Source organism: Panthera uncia (genome assembly GCF_023721935.1).
Source record: "Panthera uncia isolate 11264 chromosome B3 unlocalized genomic scaffold, Puncia_PCG_1.0 HiC_scaffold_1, whole genome shotgun sequence".
In the NCBI taxonomy this organism is placed as follows: domain Eukaryota; kingdom Metazoa; phylum Chordata; class Mammalia; order Carnivora; family Felidae; genus Panthera; species Panthera uncia.
In genome coordinates this window covers 114,788,160-114,810,768 of record NW_026057582.1, presented here as the reverse complement: position 1 = coordinate 114,810,768, position 22,609 = coordinate 114,788,160, and the positions used below count along the sequence as shown (strand labels likewise).

Genomic DNA, 22,609 nt, shown 5'->3' with positions numbered 1-22,609 from the left:
GTGAAGATATATACCCCTAAGTATGTATACACCGAACAATATAAACTCAAGATACACAGCAAAAAAACTTGTAAGGATGAAATGAGAAAGAGAAAGATGCACAATTACAAATGTGGACTTCTAACTCCCTCCCAGGGACTGATAGAACTAGATAGAAAATCAGATAGTATATAGAAAAATTGAACATACAATCAACCAACTTGATATAATAGCATACACAAAACAGTCCATTCAACAACAGTAAAATGCTTTTTTTTTCAAATATATACAGAACATTCAGTATCACAGACCATATTCATTCTATAAAATAAAGTTTAATAAACCAATTCTATAAGAAACACAAACTATAAAACTCAACCAAAATGAAAACAGACTATCTGAATAGTCTCATGATTATTAAAGAATTCAATTTGTACTTTTTAAAAGTTCCCCACTCAAAACCTCCAGGCCCAGATGGTTTCTCTGGCAAATTCTATGCAACACTTTTAACAGGATTTAAAAATTTTACACAACTATTCCAGAAAATAGGAGAGGAGAGAACACCTCCCAAGTACCAAGGCCAGTTTTACCTTGGTACAAAAACACACAAAGACAGTACATAAAAGTAAAACTAAATAACAATATTTCTCATGAATTTAGATATAAAAATCTTCAACAAAATATCAGCATATCAAATCCAGCAATGTATAAAAAGAATTACAAACCATGACCAAGTAGAATTAATTACAAGTATGCAAACCTGGTTCAACATTCAAAAAAAATCAACGTAATTCACTACTGGTCCACTGACTATACAAGTAAAATCATATGATCCTATCAACTGATGCAGAAAAAGTACTTCACAAAATCCAATATCCATTCTTGAGAAAAATGTATTAAGCTATAATATAGGGGAACTTAATAAAAAGCATCGACAAAAAACCTATAGCTAACATATACTCAATGGTGCAAGAATGAATGAATAATTTTCCCCATGATCTAGAACAAGAAAAGGATGCTTCCTCTCACCATGCTTCTTCAACATAGTACCGGAAGTCCTACACAGTGCAAAAAGGCATGGGATGTGGGGATGGGGGGGAAGGAAAAGAAGAAATAAAACTGTCCCTATTTTCAGATGACATGATTGTCTACATAGAATATCCCAAGGAATTACATAAAAATTCCAGAATTATTACATAAATTCAGTAATGTTGTAGGATACAAGTCAATGCACAAATGCACTGCATTTATACAGACTAACAGTGAACATGTGAAAACAAATTTGAAACAATTTATGATTACACTAAAGAAAATAAAATATTTAGTAATAAGTCTAAGAAAAAAGGTACAGGATATGTATCCTAAAAACTACAAAAGGCTGATTAAAAAAAGAGAAGACCTAATAAATTGAAAGACATACCATGTTCATTAAAAAATGATTAGAAAATCCAGCATCGTGTCAATTCTCTCTAAAACGATCAACAGCATAATGTAATTTCTATCAAAATACCAGTAACATTTTTTTGAACATTAGAAAAGCTTACTCTAAAATTTATATAGAAAGACATAAAACCTAAAAGAGCTAAAAACAATTTTTTAAAAAAAGAATAAATTAAAAGTAATCACTCTATTCAATGTTTTAAGGCTTACCACAGAGTGAGATTAATCAAGAAAGTACAGTATGGGTGGAACAACAGACACACAGATCAATGAAATAGACTACTTTAAAACCCAGAAATACATCCACACAAATATGTCCAACTGATTTTTGATAAAATTTCAAGAGAAATTCCAACAAATGGTGGTAGTAACAAGACATCCAAGGCAAAAAAGTAAACCTCCATCTAAAACTCACACTTCACCCAAAATTCAGTCAAAAAGCATCACTAATTTAAGATGTAAAACTATAAAACCTAGGAAGAAAAAAAAAAAAACAAGAAATCTTTCAAACATATGGCTAGACAATGAGTTCTTACACTTGACACCAAAAGCATGATCCATAGGAAAGCCTCACAAACCTCATCAAAATTGAAAAATTTTCCCCTGCAAAAGACTCTATGAAGACAATGAAAAGATAAACAACAGACTTGTAGGAAATACCCAATGATGTCTAGAATATATAAAGAACTCTGAAAATTCAACAGTAGTATTACAGACAATCCAACTAGAAAATGGGCAAAAGATGTGAAGAAACACTACAATGAAGGGTATATACAATTGGCAAAGAAGTAAACAAAAGACATTCAACATCATTAGCCATTAGTGAAATGCAAATTAAAAACCACAATGAGATATCACTCTATACCTATCAGAATGGTTATATACAATATAATCACAGTATTACATACTAATAATGGATGGGGAGATGCAGGGTTAGAAGGGTGTTAAGTAAAGGATATGAGATTTCTTTTTTATCTTTCCAGTTGTACTGAGATATAACTGACATATAACATCATATTAGTTCAAGGTGTACAACATATTGTTTGATATATGCATATATCAGGAAAGGATTACCAAAGTAAGTTTAGTCAATATACAACACTTCACACAGTTAACAAATGTTTTTTCTTGAGATAAGAACTTCTAAGATTTACTCTCTTAGCAACGTTCAAATATATATACACCACATATTCTTTATCCACTCATTGACCAATAGACACTTAAGTTGTTTCTATGTTTTGGCTATTGTAAATAATGTTGCTACGAACAAGGAGCAGGTATGTTAGTATTTTCATTTCTTTTGGATACACACCCAGAGGTGGGATTGCAGGATCATATGGCAATTCTATTTTAATTTTCTGAAGAATCTCCATACTGTTTTCCATAGTGGCTATACCAATTTACATCCCCATCAACACTGTACAAAAGTTCCCTTTCCTCCACATTCTCTCCAACATTTGTTATCTGTCTATTTGATGACAACCATTCTGACAGATGTAAGGTCATATCTCATTGTGGTTTTGATTTGCCTTTCCCTAATGATTAATGATGTTGAGCACTTTTTCAGGTACCTGAGGCTAGTTGGATACTTTTTGGAAAAGTGTCTATTCAGATCCTCTGCCAATTTTTTAATTACATTGTTTTTTTTTTTGCTAAAGAGTTGTATGAGTTCTTTATATATATTGGATATTAACCCCAATCCAATACATGATTTACAAGTATTTTCTCCCATTCTATAGGTTACCTCCTCATTTTGTTGATGGTTTCCTTTGCTGTACAGAACTCTGTAGTTTGATGTAGTCCCACTTGTTTTTTGCTTTTGTTGCTTTTCTTTGGTGTCAAATCCAAAAAATCATTGCCAAGACATACATTTTTGAGGTGATGAAAATGTTCTATCACTGACTGTGATTATGGTACTATATGTGTTAATATACTAACAATAGATGAATTATAAATAGATGAATTGAATGGTATGAATTTTATCTTAACAAATTTGGTATAAGAATTAAAAGCAAAAAATTTAATAGGAAAAAGTAAGCTGATTTCTCAGACTTATTTCTGTAAAACTAAAAACTTACATCACTATGAAAACTACATTTTTTATGAGTATCAAGACCATACCACCAAATGATTCACTAAAGGAAAGGAATATTATTTCAAGGGAAAAAAAATACTTACAAAATACTGGTTCTTATAACTGGGAATAACTCATTATCCTATTTTTTTAAATACAATGACTGTTGGGATACCTGGATGACTCGGTCAGTTGAGTGTCTGACTCTTGGTTTTGGCTCAGGTCACGATCTCATGGTTCACGGGTCCAAGCCCCACGTCAAGCTCCACACTGACAGTGCAGAGCCTCCTTGGGATTCTCTCTCTCTTTGCCTCTCTTGGCCCCTCCCTGTGCTCACCTCTCTCTCAAAATAAATAAACATTAAAAAATTTTTAATAAAATGCAGTGACTATATTAGTACTGTATATTTTAAAATAAAAAGAAAAAAAGACCTATAACTTTTTCTTTCAAAGGTCTACACTTTGAAATCTCTAAGGGAAAACTACATTTAAATTTGTCTTGTGCTTTTTTAACTTTTTATCATGAGGATTTTAAAATACACAATATAGATAAAATAGTATTATGAACCCCATGTTACAATTATCCAGCTTCAATAATTATCAGTATTCTGCCACTCTTATTTCATATAGTTCCCCTTCCCTATTGTTTCTTCTGAAAGATTTTAAAACAAATCCTATACATCATTATCATTTCTCCTGCAAATATTCAGTATGTGTCTTTAAAAGGACTTTTTAAGAAATATAACAATATCATTATAGTAAACAATAAAATATTATTAATTAAAATTAAATTAAATTAAAATTAAATCATATCCTACCCAATCTGAGATCAATTTTCTTCCGTATTTAACTTTCAAAAATTTCTCATTACATTTGTCTTTTAAATATATATATATGTGTATATACATATACGTGTATATATATATATATATAAATTAAAAATATATATAATCAACCTAATAAAAATCACACATACCAAAATTAAGTTTAATAAAAGAGTTTAGTTTCCAGTTAATTTAACAGGCTCACCCTTAGGAGCAGTATGATTAATAACTTCACTTTTTAAAGGAAAGAAAAACACTCCTCTTTCAAAGTTTCCTTATAGAAATACTGCTTAACACTTGGACCTACTCCATAACCAGTATGATGGCCAACACAAACCCTGTCATGTAATTAAAAAAAAAAAAGCAAAATGATTGAAGCAAGTCAAAGAGGAGTATATCAAAATAGAAACTATAACATAGGTCTCTTAGACTCTAAGAAATTAGCTATGAACAAATTACCTTAAGGAACTTTCAATAAAAACTATATTGAAAAACCATTCCCATAATGAAGAATGCTTATTGAAAATATCAAATTATGTAATTAAAATGTCAGAGTGTCTAAACATTCAGAATAATCTTAGAAGTACACAAAATTTAAAACTGTATTTCATTATCATAGTTCTTACACCCAAGAACTTGTACATTTTTAAAAATTTTATAAATGTCATTAATAAAGTAGCACTAAATACAAATTAATATAACCAATAATTGAAAAGCACCAGATTTATTCCCATCTGACTGATGTGTTATCATTTTTGTTTATCACTATATTTAATTCACTAATATTTTGTTTATAATTTTTATATCAGTGTTTAAGAGAAAATGTTCTATTTTATAATATCCTTGCTAGGTTTTGACATTCAGGTTATGCTGGCATCATAAAACAAGCTCCATTTTTTCATTTTCAGTAAGAGTTTCTATGTGATTACTGTTATTTTTAACTTAAACATTTGGAAGAATTCATAGGTGAAGCCATCTTGACCAGGAATTTTCTTTGCAAAAAAATGTTTAATTATAGACTCACATTTAAAAAAAAATTACTAAGTTCCTTCACGTTTTTCTAATTCTCGCCATGTAAGTTTGCTTAGTGTTTTTCAAGAAATTTGTCAATTTCTTCTAAGTTTCTAAATTTAGTGTATAATATTGTTCATCATATCCTATTATCTTCTTAATATTCATGGGATTTCTACCAATAGTCTTATGTAATACCTTGGTATTATGCTTTGTCTCCTCTTTTTTTATCAGTATTAGAAATTTTGTTAGTCTATATGAAAGATTATCTTTTGGCTCTGTTGATTTTCTCAGTTATCACCTATATCTTTTCCTTTCTTTTTATGTTCCTTGGATTTAACCTGTTCTTTTCTAACTTCTGGAGACAGGCAAAAAATGTGGATTTTAGGTTTTCTTCTTTTCTAATATATGCAATTGAGGCTAGAAATTTTTCTCAGAGCACAGCATTAACCTTAAACCCATAAGATTTTAAATATGCATTTTCATTTTCTAATTTTCATGGTGATTTCTTGTCTGACTCATGGATTATTCAGAAATATATTCCAAAATTTCAAAAATCTGAGATTTATATGGCTATCTTTTTACTTCTTTAAATCTAAATTCAAGTAGTTAACATATAGTGTAGTACTGGTTTCAAGAGGATAATTTAGTGATTCATCACTTACATATAACACCCAGCGCTCATCCCAACAAGTGCCTTCCTTAATGCCCATCACCCATTTAGCCCATCCCCCCTACCCATCTCCCCTCCAGCAACCCTCGGTTTGTTCTCTATATTTAAGTCTCTTATGGTTTGCTTCCCTCTCTGTTTTTATCTTACTTCATTTTTTTCTTCCCCTCCCCTATGTTAATCTGTTTTGTTTCTTAAATTCCGTATGAGTAAAATCATAGGTCTTTCTCTAATTTATTTCACTTACTGTAATACACTCTAGTTCCATATATGTTGTTGCAAATGGCAAGATTTCATTTTTTTTGATAGCTGAGTAATATTCCGTTGTGTATATATACCACATATTTTTCATCCATCCATCAGTCACTGGACATGTGGACTCTTTCCATAATTTGGCTACTGTTGGTAGTGCTGCTATAAACATTGGGGTGCATGTGCCCCTTCAAAGCGGCATTTTTGTATCCTTTGGATAAATTCCTAGTAGTTCAATTGCTTGGGTTGTATGGTAGTTCTATCTTTAACTTTCTGAGGAAATGCCATACTGTTTTCCAGAGTAGCTAAACAAGTTTTCATTCCCACAAACAGTGCAAAAGTGTTCCCCTTTCCCTGCCTCTTCCCCAACATCTATTGTTTCCTGAGTTGTTAACTTTAGCCATTCTGACAAGTGTATTTCATTGATGATGAGTGATGTTGAGCATCTTTGCATGTGTCTGTTAGCCATCTGGATGCCTTCTTTGGAAAAGTGTCATTCATGTCTTCTGCCCATTTCTTCACTGGATTATTTATTTTTTTGGGTGTTGAGTTTGATAAGTTCTGTATAGATTTTGGATACTAACTCTTTATCTGATATGTCATTTGCAAATCTCTTCTCCCATTCCATCAGTTGTATTTTAGTTTTATTGATCATTTCCTTCAATGTGTAGAAGCCTTTTACTGATGAGGTCCCAGTAGTTCATGTTTGCTTCTGTTTCCCTTGATTCAGAAAACATGTCAAATAAGTTGCTGTGGCCAAAGTCAAAGAGATTGTTGCTTGTTTTCTCCTCTAGGATTTTGATGGTTTCCTGTCTTACATATAGGTCTTTCATTCATTTTGAGTTTACCTTTGTGTATGGTATAAGAAAGTGGTCCAGTTTCATTCTTCTGCAATTTGCTGTCCAGCTTTCCCAACACCATTTGTTGAAGTATATGGCTATCTTTTTTAATTGATTTCTAACATAATTCCGCTGTGTTCAACAAGACAAAAAGAGTTCAATCATCTGAATTTTTGAAATTTGTTTAATGGCTTTGCATGTTTCAATTTTGGTAAATGTTCCATGTGTGTTTGGATCTTTATTTGGACTTACAAGTTACTACCAGGACAAAGTAGCCTACATCAAAATTAATCCTCTTCGTGCCAAACACAGCTATGAAAGCTAGACAAACTATATAACTGAACCATTTAAAGGCACTGGAAAGCAACCAAAGTAGGCAAGATTTTAAGGAACTACAATTCTTGAGGAAAGAGAAGGACAACATGAGATCACATTCACCCTAGAATTTTTCCCTGAAGACATTTCAAATTCACAGTACAGGGAAAGTGAGTCCTAGCAGAAACCAGCAGTCCTGTCTGGCTGAAACAGATAATGGAATTCAATGAGTCTAAAACAACTGAGACCTTAAGGGCAAAAATCTTAGAGAGGGAGGAACTGCAAGCAAATGAGTCCAAAAAACCTGCATTTAATCTTCCCTTTAGAAGTCTGACAGCTACTAAGCTTTGCATATACAAGGCAAGACTCCAAGACACCCAGCAAAAAGCAGCAGCTGGATGCTAATGAGTTAAGCAGATATTATAGCAACTGTGGAGTGCTGAGGAATTCGGGAATGTAGTAGCCTTGGCAAACACCCCAGATTTTCAGGTAAGACCCCAAAAGGAATAAGGACAAAACTGAAACACATCAACTTTAATAAAACCTCAAACCAAACCTTAAAGGATTATGGTGTATTGCTTATACTCTATCTTCTTGCCAGAAGAAAAAAAACAACAGTACTTTTGAAAGGAGCCTCTATAATTTTAAATATACCATGTTAAACATTCACTTAAATATTATGAGGAATCAAAACAAGGGTCAAATAACTGAAAACTCCCCCAAAATATTTTTAAGGTAACATAGCCACAGGTAGTTCAGATATTTTACTTTTCAGACTCAGACTTTTCAGAATAGCTATTATTAATATATTTAAGAAAATATGGGTTAGACACACAGAACAGAGGATCGGTAAAATGTTTCTACGTTGATGCATCAAAAGGAAATAAAATGGAAAAGAATAGCATTATTTGTTAGACATATCAATTATATCAAGTTCATTAATCATATTGTTTAGATATTGTATATCTTGATTGATTTTTGTCTTCTTGTACTACCAGTCATTGAGACAGTTATGTTAAAATTTCCAAGTATGAGTCTAGATTCTTCCATTTTTTTCAATTCTGTCAGTTTTGCTCTATATGTTTTAAAGATATGTTACATATAAATTTAGAATTATTTTCCCATTCTGTTAAAATAATCTTTTAATAATGAAAAAAGATTTCTCCTTAAAATGTTTCTTGGTTACTGTATACATTTTGTCTGATATTAAAGCAATGCCACCTTTGATCTGAATGGGATATCCATAGACTATCTTTTCCCCCTTTTTTTCTGACTTTTCTATCTTCATACTGAAAGTATATCCCTTTAAGCGGATACAGTTGGGCTTTGTTTAATGCAATTGTAATCTTTGTTCTTAAATTTTAATATTTAGACCATTTACCTTTAATGTAAGAACGGATATATTTGCATTTACTTCTATCACGTTATAATTTGGTTTTCATTTGTTTCATCTGTTTTATGATTTTTTTTTCCTTTCTTGGCCTCTTTTGCATTAATCACAATGGTTTTATTAGTTGAATATTCCTTTACTCTTCTCTGTGGTTTTCTTGAATTCACAAATACATCCTTGACTTATAATATCTAACACAAGTTAGTATTTTTGTAACTTCAAAGACAATGCCAGGACCCTAGAAAATATAATCTCCATTTATTCTTCTCTTGTCTCTTGGACTATTGTCAGAAAGTCTCATCTCATATGTATTTCAAGCTTCTAAAGACATTATGTTTCACACAGTCAATACTAAATATTTAATGTACTCCACATGTTTACTCTTCTGGTGTTCTTCATTCCTTCATGCATTTCTGGGTCTGAATTTGGAATCTTTTTCCTTCAACCTACAAAAATGTCTGTAGTACTTCTTGTAGTATAATTCTACTGATTACAAATTCTCTCAATTTTTATTTGTCTTGAATTGTCTTTATTTCACCTTTACTTTTTTTGCTGGATACAGAATTCTTTCTTGTCAGTTATTTTCTTCAGCACCTGAAAGATGTCATTCCATGGTCATCTGGCTTCCATTAGGTATCAACTTACTCTTGCTCCTTCGAAAATAGGGTTAACCTTTGGACAACATTAGTTTAAACTGTGTGGGTCTGCTTATACAAGGATTTCTTTTGAAAAATACAGTATAGTACTATGAGTTAATCTGTTCTTATGATCCTAATAACATTCCTTTTTGTAGCTTACTTTATTAGAAGAATACAGTATGTAACACATATACAAAATATGTGTTCATTGACTAGTTATGTTTTAAAGCTTCTAGTCAACAACAGGCTATGCATAGTTATGTCCTGGGGAAGACAAAGGTTATACATGGATTTTCAAGGGTAGTTCAAGGGTCAACTATAGTCTCTCTCTCTCGCGCTCACTTTTTTTTCTTTTCTTTTTTTCTTTTTCTTTTTTTTTTTTTTTTTTTGGCTCTACTTGTAAAGATTTTCTCTTTCTTTGACTTTTAGTATTTTTACTATATTACACCTAATGAGATTTGTTTTCTGTTTTTTCTGCTTGGGAGTTCACAGTGCTTCTTAAATATGAGACTTGATGTCTTTCAACAGTTTGGGGAAATTCTTAGGGTTTATCTTTTCAAACGTTACCTTTGCACCATTCACTCTATCCCTTCATAGACTCGATTTACAGTTGTGCCTCTTATGTGCCTCTATGAACTTTCCTATTTCCTATTTCGTTTTGCTCCATTATTTAGCCTCAATATTTTCTACTACACTCTGAATTAATTCAACCCCAACTCTCCTAAATTTTAAATATCTTATTGATGTGTGCAAATACATCAGATGTTTTAAGAATTTCATTTGTCTTCCTGGATTCCTCTCTTCCGGAGAACTGGGACCATCACAAATCTGGATTGGTTGCTCCCTACAACTGGTACACAGCTATCATAGTGACATCAGCACCATAGAGTATTACTTTGGCCTCTCTTCTGGGCTGGCTCCGTCCAGCACTGATTGGGTCCATGGAGGTAAAAAAAATTTTTTTTGAGATCTTGCATGAAGGAAAATATCTTTGGCCTACTTTCACATTTAACAGACAATTTGAACACACTATTTTAGATTAGAAATCATTTTCCTTCAGGGGCGCCTGGGTGGCTCAGTAATTTGAGCATCTGACTCTTGATTTTGGCTCAGGTCATGATCTCAAGGTTTCTGGGATTGAGCCCTGCATCGGGCTCTGTGCTCACAGCATGGGGCCTGCTTGGGATTCTTTCTCTCCCTCTGTCTCTCTCTGCTCCCCCCCTCTGCTTGTGCTCTCTCTCTAAAAATAAATACATTAAAAAAATAGAAATCATTTTCCTTCATAATTTTGAAGACATTGTTCAATTTTCTTGTGGCTTCTAGTGATAGTTTAGCAGAAGCAATTATACTTCTACATAATTATACTATAAGAAGAAACATATCCTTCTGTTAAAGTAAATTTCCTTTAATAATTTCATAATTTCCTTTCTTTCTCTCTTTTTCTAAAACTCCTGTTATTCAAATATTGGATATTCCCATTATCTATTTTTATATAAGAAGCCCAAAACCTAGGATCTTAAAACACTAACCATATAACTTTTGAGTCAGAAATCTGAGGAGTGTTCAGTGGAGGGAGGTCTCCTCTCATCTCCACATGATGTCAGCTAGAGTGGTTCAAATATGGCCAGAATGTTCATGATGGCTTCACCAACATGCCTAAATTAAAGTCTTGGTACCATGTGTTGGTGGAGATAGCTACTTCTCCTTCTCATCACCTCTTTCTCTTCACATAGTCTCTCATTATTCAATGGCCTATCCTGGGCTTCCTTACCTGGCAGCTGACTTCCACAGGAGAAAATGATAATGGTAAGCGCAAGGCCTTGTACAGGCTAGGCTGGGAACTTAACCAATCACATCAGTCACATTCTATTAATCATATGAAGTCACAGGACAAACTTAAGATTCAAGGGGAGGGGAAACAGACTCTACCACTTGACAGTGGGAGTGGCATGTATGCATAGGAATGGGAGAAACTGCTGGCACCCATATTTGCAGACAATCTACTGTAGTCCACAATCTGGCTTCAGATTTCCAAAGTCTTGTGAGACTACCAGACACTCATCCAATTACATGTCAACATCAAGACCAATTATCTCATTATCTACACTGGTTCTGGATTTGTTCCTCAGGTGTGTTTTCTCTTGATCTGCAAACCTGGTAGTTCAGTGGGAGAGAGAAGAAGGCTTGAAGTAGATGCAAGGATGAGGCACATCTAAACACTATCTTTACAGTCTTTCACTTAATCTCCTTGTTATCAATACAGCACTCCCAACTTTTGTATCTGCCTGGTATCCCTCAGTAAGATACCATCTCCTTTACGTTCTATACAGAAATAACCTCCAATGTTCTGCTGGGGTGAGGGAAATACAGTAATCCTACTACTCATAGCTGAAGGCAAGTGGGGAGAATTTGGGATGATTAACATATAATCCCTACCTTTACCCTCACTTCCAGACATACCTGCTCTGGAATTTCCTACTCGTTTGGGAGTTCTCTGAAGCAAACTGGATTGCATTACAGTTTTGCCCACTCGCTGGGTCCAGGATTCACCTAATTCACTCAAATGTCACCACTAACATTTGAAACTAGAGTATGTCTTTCTACTTTCTAACTTCCAAAAATGTGTTCATTAACTCTTCTCCTATCTATTCTCCCTTAAGTCTTATTTTTAAATTCCTTTAGGGGTGCCTAGGTGGTTCAGATGGTTATGCATCTGACTTCAGGTCAGGTCATGATCTCATGGTTCATGAGTTCAAGCCCCACGTCAGGCTCTATGCTGACAGCTCATAGCCTGAAGCCTGCTTCCAATTCTGTCTCTCTCCTTCTGCCCCACTCTCGCTTGAGTTCTGTCTCTCTTTCAAAAATAAATAAACAGTAAATCTTTCTATATCATTTTAGTTGAGGTTAGGGAAAGAAAAAAGTAAATGTATGTGCTCTATCACCTTTAACAAAAATCATTTTTATAAGCTATCATTACAAATTTCAATACTATAAGCTACTGCTATTATAAATTACTTAAGGGAGGGAGTCAAGATGGCAGAACAGCGTGGAAGTTTTTTGTGTGTCTCGCATACATGAAATACAGCCAGACCAACGTTAAACCATCGTATACACCTACAAAACTGATCTGAGGATTAACACAACAATCTGCACAACCTGAACCACAGAATTCAGCAGGTACACAGCGGGGAGAGGTGAACGTGAGGAGAGAGAAGCCGTGGAGGGCAGGGAGGTGCTTTTGCGTGCAGAGAGAGGATGGAGATGGTGGGGAGAATATGGGAAAAGCACCCTCCCCAAAAGCAGCTGGAGAGAAAGTGGAAAATTGGAAACAGGCGCAGGGACTGAACTAAAAAGGGAGAAAGGAGAAAGGAAAGGGTTTAAATTCCATTAAGACTGCAAACAGGGGAGTGCAGAGACTGCAACTCCACAGCTCGATACCTGGCGGTGCTCTGGTGGGAAGGGTGAATCCCCAAGAGCAGAGTGGGGTGAGGGAGGTTCTCGGGCCACACAGGGAGAAGCAGTTCCACTGCTGGAAGGACATTTGGTAGAAGCTGTAAGGCAACCTGGGCCCAGCAGACCGCAGAGAATGGCCACATTTGCTGGCGCTGGAATAAGGTCGTTAAGGGTGAAGCCTGGTGCCAGATGTGTGTTGTGATATTCCATAACCCCTGAAACGTTGCTGCTACACTATCTTGCAAACTTATTCTGGGGCGGGCTAGCACCTGGCCACAATCTCTGGGCCTCAGCAGCAGCACAGTACCCACAAACTTTCCTGGGTACAGCCGGCATTTGGCCATTGCTCGGTGAGACCCTCCCACAGAGGGGAACAACGAGACAAAGCTGCAGTCCCTCAGAAGTAAGGGGCTGGGGAAAACAGCTGTAACTGAAACAAAACTCAGGAAAGAGGTACTACCTGGGGCTTGGTCACAGACAGTATAAAAGAGGGGGGTAGCTAAAAGCTGAAGACAAAGGACAGGTGCACAATTGCTGACTGGAGAGAACAGAGTTCTGATACTAAAGACTGGGTAGCTGGGTGACACAATTTTCACCACTCCCACACATGGGCATATGCACCTACAAGCGCCACAACAATCCACCCCAGCAGGCTACCAGCACCACCTAGTGGAGAACAGAGCCGTTTAACTAACCCGCTCAGCCAAACTTGCTCATCAAGAACACAAGTCTCACCGCCTTTAGTTTATGGACTATAAAGAGATTCAGAATCTAACTTCTAGGGGTAAACAAAGTAATTTCAGTCATATTTCAATCTGTTAGCAGGTCCATCTATTCAATTTTCTTTCTTTTTTTCATTTCTTTTATTTTTCTTGAGAAAAAGAAAAAATTCATTTTTATTTTCAATTGTTATTAAAAATATTTTTTCAACTTTTCTACTATATTTTTTACTTTTGTGTAAGTTTTTTGAAATTCTATTTTACTTGCATCATTTTATTTTAGTCTACTTCAATGTTTTCCTTTTTTCAAATTTTCAAACAATTTCCTTTTTTTCTTTTTATCTTTTTCATTTCTTTTCTTTTTCTTGAATACAGAAACAAAAAATTATCTTTATTTTTCATTTTTATTGAAAATATTTTTCTTTAATTTTTTTCTACTATATTTTTTACTTTTGTGTAAATTTTTTCAAATTCTGGTTTACTTCCATCATTTCATTTTAGTCTGCTTCAGTGTATTCATTTTGTCAAATTTTCAAACGATTTCCTTTTTTCTTCTTCTTTCCCCTTTTTTCTCTAATCTATCAAGCCACTTTCAACACCCAGACCAAAACACACCTAGAATGTAGCATCATTTATTCGATTTTTTTGTGTGTCTGTGTTTTTAATTTTTGAATTTTAATATTTTTTCATTTTAATTTTTTTATTTTAATGTTTTCTACCTCATTGATTCCTTTTCTCCCTTCAGTGACGAAACAAAGGAATTCACCCCAAAAGAAAGAGCATGAAAAAACGACAGCCAGGGACTTAACCGACACATATACAAGCAAGATGTCTGAACCAGAATTTAGAATCACGGTAATAAGAATACTAGCTGGAGTCAAAAATAGATTAGAATCCCTTTCTGCAGAGATAAAGGAAGTAAAAACTAGTCAGGATGAAATAAAAAAGGCTATAACTGAGCTGCAATCATGAATGGATGCTGCGGCAGCAAGGATGGATGAGGCAGAACAGAGAATCAGCGATATAGAGGACAAACTTATGGAGAATAACCAAGCAGAAAAAAGGAGGGAGATTAAGGCAAAAGAGCATGATTTAAGAATTAGAGAAATCAGTGACTCATTAAAAAGGAACAACCTCAGAATCATAGGGGTGCCAGAAGAAGAAGAGAGAGAAATAGGGGTAGAAGGTTTATGTGAGCAAATCAGAGCAGAAAACTTTCCTAACCTGGGGAAAGACACAGACATCAAAATCCAAGAAGCACAGAAGACTCCCATTAGATTCAACAAAAACCGACCATCAGTAAGGCATATCATAGTCAAATTCACAAAATACTCAGGCAAGGAGAGAATCATCAAAGCAGCAAGGGAAAAAAAGTCCCTAACCTACAAGGGAAGACAGATCAGGTTTGCAGCAGACCTATCCACAGAAACTTGGCAAGCCAGATAGGAGTGGCAGGATATATTCAATGTGCTGAATCAGAAAAATATGCAGCCAAGAATTCTTTATCCAGCAAGGCTGTCATTCAAAATAGGAGAGATAAAAAGTTTCCCAGAAAAACAAAAATTGAAGGAGTTTGTGACCACTAAACCAGCCCTGCCAGAAATGTTAAGGGGGACTCTCTGTGGGGAGAAAAGATTTTAAAAAAATATTTTATATATATATGTGTGTGTGTGTGTGTGTGTGTGTGTGTGTGTGTGTGTGTATATAAAATACCAAAAGCAACAAAGATTAGAAAGGACCAAAGAACACCACCAGAAACTCCAACTCTACAAGCCACATAATGGCAATAAATTCATATCTCTCAGTACTCACTCTAAATGTCAATGGACTCAATGCTCCAAACAAAAGACATAGGGTAACAGAATGGATAACAAACAAGACCCATCTATATGCTGTTTATAAGACACCCACTTTAGACCTAAAGACACCTTCATATTGAAAGTAAAGGGATGGAGAACCATCTATCATGCTAATGGTCAACACAAGAAAGCCTGAGTAGCCACACTTACATCAGACAATCTAGACTTTAAAATAAAGACTGTATCAAGAGATGAAGAGGGGCATTATATCATAATTAAGGGGTCTATCCACCAAGAAGACCTAACAATTCTAAACATGCACCAAATGTGGAACCACCCAAATATATAAATCAATTAATCACAAACATAAACTCAATGATAGTAATACTGTAATAGTAGGAGGCTTTAACACCCCACTCACAGCAATGGACAGATCATCTAATCAAAAATCAACAAGGAAACAATGGCTTTGAATGACACACTGGACCAGATGGACTTAACAGATATATTCAGAACATTTCATCTTAAAGCAGCAGAATATACATTCTTCTCCAGTGCACATGGAACGTTCTCCACAATACACCACATCCTGGGACACAAATCAGCCCCCAGCAAGTACAAAAAGATCGAGATCATACCGTGCATATGTTCAGATCACAATGCTATGAACCTCGAAATCAACCACAAGAAAAAATTTGGAAAGGTAACAAATACTTGGAGACTGAAGAACATCCTACTGAAGAATGAATGGGCTAACAAAGAAGTTAAAGAGGAAATTTAGAAGTATATGGAAGCCAATGAAAATGCTAACACCACAACCCAAAACCTCTGGGACGCAGCAAAGGCAGTCATAAGAGGAAAGGATATAGCAATCCAGGTCTTCCTAAAGAAGGAAGAAAGATCTCAGACACACAACCTAACCTTACACCTTAAAGAGCTGGAAAAGGAACAGCAAATAAAACCCCAAACCAGCAGAAGACAAGAAATAATAAAGATTAGAGCAGAAATTAATGCTATCGAAACCAAAAAAACAGAACAGATCAATGAAACCAGAAGCTGGTTCTTTGAAAGAATTAACAAAACTGATAAACCACTAGCCAATTTGATCAAAAAGAAAAAGGAAAGGACCCAAATAAATAAAATTAAGAATGAAAGAGGAGAGATCACAACACAGCAGAAATAAAAACAATAATAAGAGAATATTATGAGAAATTATATGCCAATAAAATGGGCAATCTGGAAGAAATGGACAAATTCCTAGAAACATATACACTACCAAAACTAAAACAGGAAGAAATAGAAAATTTGGACAGTCCTATAATCAGTAAGGAAATCGAATCAATAATCAAAAATCTCCCAAAAAACAAGAGACCAGGGGCAGATGGCTTTCCAGGGGAATTCTACCAAACGTTTAAGGAAGAATTAACACCTATTCTCTTGAAGCTGTTCCAAAAAACAGAAATGGAAGGAAAACTTCCAAACTCTGTCTATGAAGCCAGCATTACCTTGATTCCAAAACCAGACAGAGACCCCACTAAAAAGGAGAACTACAGACCAATCTCCCTGATGAACATGGATGCAAAAATCCTCAACAAGATATTAACCAAGTGGATCCAACAATACATCAAAAAAATTATTCACCACGACCAAGTGGGATTTATACCCAGGATGCAGGGCTGCTTCAATATCCGCAAAACAATTAACGTGATTCGTCACATCAATAAAAGAAAGGACAAGAACCATATGATCCTCTCAAGAGATGCAGAGAAAACATTTGACAAAATACAGCATCCTTTCTTGATAAAAACCCTCAAGAAAGTAGGGATAGAAGGATCATACCTCAAGATCATAAAAGCCACATATGAACAACCCAACGCTAATATCATCCTCAATGGGGAAAAACTGAGAGCTTTCCCCCTAAGGTCAGGAACAAGACAGGGATGTCCACTCTCGCCACTGTTATTCAACATAGTATTGGAAGCCTTAGCCTCTGTAAGCAGACAACACAAAGAAATAAAAGGCATCCAAATTGGCCAGGAGGAGGTCAAACATTTGCTCTTCGCAGATGACATGATACTCTATATAGAAAACCCTGAAGATTCCACACAAAAGAAACCCTGCTAGAACTGATTCATGAATTCAGTAAAGTTGCAGGATATAAAATCAATGCACAGAAATCAGTTGCCTTCCCATACACCAACAATAAAGCAACAGAAAGAGACATCAGGGAATTGATCCCATTTACAGTTGCACCAAAAACCATAAAATACCTAGGAATAAATCTAACCAAAGAGGTGAAAAATCTACACACTGAAAACTATAGAAAGTTTATGAAAGAAATTGAAGAAGACACAAAAAAATGGAAAAAGATTCCATGCTCCTGGATAGGAAGAACAAATATTGTTAAAATGTCAATACTACCCAAAGCAATCTACATATTCAATGCAATCCCTATCAAAATAACACCAGCATTCTTCACAGAGCTAGAACAAATAATCCTAAAATTTTTATGGAACCAGAAAAGACCCCAAATAGCCAAAGCAATCTTGAAAAAGAAAACCAAAGCAGCAGGCATCACAAACCCGGACTTCAAGCTATATTACAAAGCTGTAATCATTAAGACAGTATGGTACTGGCACAAGAACACACACTCAGATCAATGGAACAGAAGAGAAAACCCAGAAATGGACCCACAAACGTATAGCCAACTAGTCTTTGACAAAGCAGGAAAGAATATTCAATGGAATAAAGACAGTCTCTTCAGCAACTGGTGCTGGGAAAACTGGATAGTGACATGCAGAAGAATGAACCTGGACCACTTTCTTACACCATACACAAAAATAAACTCAAAATGAACGAAAGACCTAAATGTAAGACAGGAAGCCATCAAAATCCTTGAGAAGGAAGCAGGCAAAAACCTCTTTGATCTTGCCCGCAGCAACTTCTTACTCAACACGTCTCCAGCGGCAAGGGAAACAAAAGCAAAAATGAACTACTGGGACCTTATCAAAATAAAAAGCTTCTGCACAGCAAAGGAAGCAATCAGCAAAACTAAAAGGCAACCAACAGACTGGGAGAAGATAGCTTCAAATGACATATCACATAAAGGGTTAGTATCCAAAATCTATAAAGAGCTTATCAAACTCAACACCCAAAAAACAAATAATCCAGTGAAGAAATGGGCAAAAGAAGTGAATAGACACTTCTCCAAAGAAGACATCCAGATGGCCAACTGACACATGAAAAAATGCTCAACATCACTCATCATCAGGGAAATACAAATCTAAACCACAATGAGATACCACCTCACACCTGTCAAAATGGCTCACATTAACAACTCAGGTAACAACAGATGTTGGTGAGGATGCGGAGAAAGAGGATCTCTTTTGCATTGTTGGTGGGAATGCAAACTGGTGCAGCCACTCTGGAAAACAATATGGAGGTTCCTCAAAAAACTAAAAATAGAACTACCCTATGACCCAGCAATTGCACTACTAGGCATTTATCCAAGGGATACAGGTGTGCTGTTTTGAAGAGACACATGCACTCCCATGTTTATAGCAGCACTATCAACAATAGCCAAACTATGGAAAGAGCCCAAATGTTCATCGATGGATGAATGGACAAAGAAGATGTGGTGTATATATATTCAATGGAGTATTATTTGGCAATCAAAAAGAATGAAATCTTGCCATTTGCAGTTACGTGGATGGAACTGGAGGGTATTATGCTAAGTGAAATTAGAGAAAGACAAAAATCATGACTTCATTCATATGAGGACTTTAAGAGACAAAACAGATGAACATAAGGGAAGGGAAACAAAAATGATATAAAAACAGGGAGAGGGACAAAACATAAGAGACTCATAAATATGGAGAATAAACAGAAGGTTACTGGAGGGGTTGTGGGAGGGGGGATAGGCTAAATGGGCAAGGGGCATTAAGGAATCTACTCCTGAAATCATTGTTGCACTACATGCTAACTAATTTGGATGTAAATTTAAAAAAATAAAATTATTCTGTTGAGAAAAATAAAATAAAATAACCAAAAAAAAATAATTCTCATATCTCAATAAGAAAAAGACAACCCATTAAAAAACAGTGACTTGCACAGATGTTTCATCAAATAAGACATTTAAAATGGTAAACACATGAAAAGAAAAAAAATTATATGCACCATAATTCACTTTCATAAAAGTGCATCAAAACCCCAAACCCCGAGACCAAAGTAGTCAAAAACAAAATTTGCTTATATATGAACATGGATACTTTAAGCCTAGTTATAATCAAGATCTTTCATTTCATCTCAACCAAATAAGTCACACTTATATTTATGAGAGTAATCTGAGTAATGCTTTAAACAAAACCATCATATATGCCAATATCATGATTCTTTTAAGATATTTTTTTCCAATTATGATGCAACACATTTTTCTCAGACTCTTTCACAATACAAAAACTAAACTTGATGATCCCACATTTTCCTACCTTCTCCTAGAAGAAAGAACTCATGACTACTCTCAATTTTCTACTACTACTACTACCATTACTAGTACTCAGTCTGTATAGAGAAACCAAAGGCAACATACTGGGTAAGAGTAAGAAGTATTATTTGAATAGGTCAACACACCTTACTGAGACAAAAATGGAAAAAAGAATATCCATAATGCAAAGGTGGCAATGCCTTTGCTATGTCCAATAAAACATTTCTTTCTGAACCAAGAAGCTCCAAAGGGATCTTTCACTAAAGAAAGGAGAAAGCAGTATTCTGAAGTTACTCCTTAACTTATAACACAAATTCACGATTACTTAGTATTATTCTAAAATCCAAGCCTCTATAGATACACAAAAACTTCACTCGAGGTTGGAGGAGGGGGCAGCCCAGGCACGAGTACGTCCCTGGGCCCAATGGCCTCGTGGCTGCCCTGAAGTAGCAGATAGAGTGGGAGGACCCGGTGGAGCCCTCGGCAACAGCCTGGTAGACGTAGACCCAAGGCACCTGCCTTGCCAAGGGGTTGGCTGGAGAAGTCCACCACCCTGAGCCTCTGGCCCACGTGCCTAAGGTGAGAGCATGGCCTAGAGATTGCCCACTGGCTCCTCTCTTCTCCCCTCAGCCTCTCCACATACCCGGGGTTAAAGGCAGTCAAGACAAGGCTCCAAGAGCAATGGTTTGATCTCCCACTCCTAGTGATGAATTCATCTTAGTAGCTTTAGAACAGGCCTTCCTTATGGTTTGTACTTAAAGGTTAAGGACAGTTAAAGAGAGAAATTACAGCTCACCTACTGTCAGCTTGACAGCATAATTTTTAGAAATCACAAATGAACCATGGGTTATTTCTAAAGATTAGGCCCTGAAAAACCACTTGGATGCTGCATAGCCATGTGCACACCTGAACATGAAAATGATCTTCTTCCATTTCAAGGAGATCTCCCTCTTCAACCAAATCAACAGAAGTGGCTTGAAGGAGCAGAAGGGACCCCCTATCTGACCAAACTCAGCCAAACTGAATCAATCTTTTTTCAGACAGGAGTAAAGCAGTATAAGGGTGGCCTGATCACCACTTTCTGCTCACTCTACCACTGAGCAGCTCCTTCCAGGACTGCCACCTATATGCAGGTTATGCCCTGCATAAGGGTACCGGGCTGAGACAGTGAGAGCTGAAATCCTGCCAGGCTCTACTCACCAAGCCAAGTTTATGGGTGTATGACTGTATCCACTCAGACTCCCTTTTCTAAACTGTACCAAGGCATCCTGTATGGGCTAGGGGCAGTTCTGACCATTCCACTACCATATCCAAGTCCTACCCAGGATTATATTCCTTACCTCAGATGGATTTAAGGTTCTGATGAACAGATTAGGTTTATTATACAGATGAAATATTTGACCAAAAATAAAATTAATTTCATAGGTAAAGCTCAAAATATTACTATTGATATAATTTATATGTGTGTATATATATAGTTATGTGGATATACATTTCTATATATCAGAAGTTTAGCACAACTTACTTAGTAAATGTTTAAAATTAAAAAAAAAATTCATTCTTGATGTCTAAATAAAAAGGCTTTATGAAGGAAGATCTTTTTTTTTTTTTACATTAAACAACCAGTTTTTATTTTTTATGTTCTAAGTTCAGACTACTTTCAGTTAAAAGAGAGAAGATAATGTTTGTGTTCCAAAAGAGATTCCAGTTAGATCTGATATATTTCTCATTTTCATTACTTCTCTTTCTGATTAATAAGAATCTCAATCCCAGGGGCCCCTGGGTGGCTCAGTTGGTTAAGTGTCTGACTTTTGATCACGGCTCAGGTCACGATCTCCCGGTTCGTGAAATCAAGCCCTGAATCGAGTTCTACACTGATGGCACGAAGCCTGCTTGGGATTCTCTTTCTCCCTCTCTCTCTACTCCTTCCCCATGTGAGCGTACATGTATTCTCACTCTCTCTCTCTCACTCAAAATAAATAAATAAAAACTTTAAAAGTAAACAGACATCTTACTCCCTAGTCCCCAGTCATCCCTCATGGTGCCTATCCTCCCCATTGTATCAACATTGATCTTCCCAAATCAAGGCTGACTCTAGTTTCTTCTTAAAATAGCTTCCCATGACCTCTGCTTCTGCATTGTATACTCTAGGTTTTGTATGATAAAGTACAAACACCACTTTTGTCAAAGTCCATGAAGGAAATTCTTATGGGATAAGCAGGTCCTTGGAATAACAGTCCTTACATTTATTTGTGCCCCTTAATTATTCTGATGGCATAGAAAACAAATGTGTAAGCAAAGATAAGAATATCATTTTTAGTACTAAAACAGTATTCAAATATTAATGAAATGAAGTAGTGACACAAAAAGAGTATACTGCCTAGGGAATGAACTAGTAGTCATTTTTTTTTCTATTTAAGTCAAAAGAGTTATAAAGGATCTTACAAATGAATTAGCAAAAGAATCACTCTCTTTTGGGGTGCCTGGGTGGCTCAGTCAGTTAAGTGTCCAACTTCAGCTCAGGTCATGATCTCATGGCTCGTAAGTTGGAGCTCCACATCAAGCTCTGTGCTGACAGCTCAGAGCCTGGAGCATGCTTCGGATTCTGTGTCTCCCTCTCTCTCTGCCCTTGCCCCACTCGCACTCAGTCTCTCTCTCTCTCCCTCAAAAATAAACACTAAAAAAAAATTTTTTTTTAAAGAATCACTCTCCTTCAAGTTTACA

At 35.6% G+C, this 22,609-nt stretch overlaps 1 protein-coding gene across 3 annotated transcripts in view; it reads right to left on the bottom strand.

The window, feature by feature from the left end:
- Nucleotides 1-22,609, bottom strand: part of SCAPER (S-phase cyclin A associated protein in the ER) — a 522,663-nt gene that overhangs the window by 398,860 nt on the left and 101,194 nt on the right. The gene's annotated exons all lie outside the window — the stretch shown is intronic.